Source organism: Orycteropus afer, unplaced genomic scaffold, assembly GCF_000298275.1.
Source record: "Orycteropus afer afer isolate SDZICR_OR568_19922 unplaced genomic scaffold, OryAfe1.0 scaffold00396, whole genome shotgun sequence".
NCBI lineage: Eukaryota > Metazoa > Chordata > Mammalia > Tubulidentata > Orycteropodidae > Orycteropus > Orycteropus afer.
Window position 1 is genome coordinate 897,168 of NW_006921983.1, and position 2,783 is coordinate 899,950.

The following is a 2,783-nucleotide window of genomic DNA, read 5'->3' on the forward strand; positions in this document are numbered from 1 at the left end:
GCCCTTCTATTTTCTGTTTCATTGATTTCTGTCTGAATCTTGATTATTTCCTTTCTTCTAGTGACTTTAGGCTTTTCTTGCTGTTCTTTTTCTAATCTTTGGAAATGCTAGGTTGAAGTGTTGATTTTGTCTCTTTCTTTTTTGATGTGTGCATTTATTGGTCTAAACTGGCTTCTGATCACTTCTTTTGCTGTGTCCCAAAGATTTTGGTATGTTGTGTTTTCATTCTCATTTATTCAAGGAATTTTTGAATTTCAATTTTCATTTATTCTCGTACTCAGTCTTTCTCTAGAAGGGTATTGTTCAGTTTCCATGTGTTTACCCTTTTTCCTTTGATCTTCCTATTGTTGATTTCTAATTTGATAACATTATGACATCTGAAGATGCTTTGCAGTATTTCAATGTTTTTAAATTTATGAAGGCTTGCTTTAGGGTCTAACATATGATCTATAATGGAAAATGTTCCATGTGCACTGGAAAAGAATGTATATTGTGTTGCTGTTGGGTGAAGTGCTCTGTATGTGTCTATAAGGTCAATTTGGTGGATTGTATTGTTTAGCTCTTCTGCATCTTTGTTGAGTTCTTTCTTGTTGTTCTATCTTTCATTGAAAGTGGTGTATTAAAGTCTCCCACTATGACTGTTGAGTCATTTGTTTGACTTTTCAACTCTTTTAAAGTCCGATTTTTGTATTTTGGGGCTCATTCATTGGGTCCATAGATATTTACTGTGGTTATATCTTCATGTTCAATTGATCCATTAATCATTATATAATGTCCTTCCTTGTCTCGTACGGTGGTTTTTGTCTTAAAGTCAATTTTATCAGAAATTAATAGTGCCACTCCTGCTCTTTTATTGTTGCCATTTGCTTGATATATCTTTTTCCAACCTTTGATTTTTAGTCTATTTTTGTCTTTGTCTCTGAGGTGTGTCTCTTTTAGACAGCATATTGATGGGTTTTGTTTTCTTATCCAATCTGCAACTCTTCATCTCTGGAGTGGTGCATTTAATTAATTAACATTCAGTGAAATTATGGACAAGTATGAATTGATTGCTGTTATTTTTTTATGTGTTTTTTTATGGTGTCCCTGGATTCTTTGTTCCAAAATATTTTCTGTGCTGAGCTCATTATGTTTATGAATCGTGTTATCATTTCCTTTGTTGCTGTTGTTTTAGTATTTGCTGGATATTTGTGCTTGTCCTCTTTTTTATTGTGATGTGAAGGTTTTATTATTTTTCTTTCAGATTACTCTGTGATTTATACTTTTCTATCTAAGATTAGAACAGTCCATTCTATCTTGCAACTCTCTTGACTTCCTCACCATTTAGAAGTTCTGTAACTATACAGTAATTTCCCTCTTTTTGGTTTGTAGTTGTCTTCAGTTGCCAATTGATATATCTGGTTCCCCGTTTACAATCTTGTAAGCTTATTTTACTTTGGATATGTCCAGAACTGTGGTTTCTGGGTTGTGTCATCTTGTGTATTAATGGTTGGTTGTTATTTGCTATTTTTTGTTCTCTGTTCAAAGGACTCCCTTTAGTTTCTCTTGTAAGCTTGGTCTGGTTTTAACAAATTCCCTTAGTTTCTGCTTATCTGGAAATCTCCCAATTTCACCATCATATTTGAGGGACAATTTTGCTGGGTATATAATTCTTAGTTGAAATTTTTTCTCTTTCAGTGTTTTATATATACCATCTCATTGCCTTCTTGCTTGCATGGTTTCTGCTGAGAAATCAGAGCTTATTCTTTCTTACTGGTAGTTCTTTGTAAGTAACTTTTTGTTTTCCCATGCTGCTGTCAGGATTCTGTCTTTGTCTTTGGTTTTGATAACTTTAATGATGATATGTCTTGGTAATTTTCTGTTTGGGTTTTGTTGGACTTCTTGAATGGATATATTCTCATCTTTCATCATATCAGGAAAGTTCTCCTCCAACAAACTTGGACAATTTTCTCAGAGGTTTTATTTTTCTCTTCCTGTTCTGGAATTCCAATGACATGTAGATTATTCCTTTTGATGGTGTCCCACATGAACCTTAGCCTTCCCTCATTTTGTTTTGATGTTTTTTTTCTGATTGATTCCTTTTCAAAAAGTATTCAGGTATTTGTCTTCAATCTCATTAATTCTGTCTTCCATCACATCAATTCTGCTCCTTTGCCCTTCCAATGTGTTATCTATTTATGAAAATTTAGTATTGATCTTCTGGATTTCTATCTGTAGATTTAGAATAATTTCTAATTTTTAATTTATTTTGTCTTTTTGTTCTTGTATTTTCTTCCAAAATTCTAGGGTTTTTCTGTGTTTTCCTTGGTCTGTCTCTCAATCCTTTGAAGATACCTAAATATAATTCTTTTGAGTTCCTTATCAGAGAGTTCCAATGCTCCTTCTTTCTGAGGGATGTTTTCTGGTTCTGTATGCTGCTCCCTTGTTTCTACCACTTTATGTTGCTTCTTTGTGTGGACTGTGATGATCTGTTGTCTCTGAGACGTCATGGCATTGTTGTATTTAGATCCTGTTAACTCTTTCTGAAGAGCAGCAAGGGTGTGTCAGGCTCTTCTTGGTGGTTATTTATCGTTGGTCTGTTGGTGGAGAAGGAAGTAGTGGCTCTCACTCAGTAAGTAAAGCTGCAGGAGTTGTGGGTATAGTTGTGTCATATGGGGACTGTTGCTGTCTTCCATGCAGTTAGACAAAAATAAAAATGGAATAACCATCAAAAAAGTAAAAGCAAATGGACAAAATACACCATGTAATCACACAGGAACAGTAACCAAAAATGAAACAAGTAG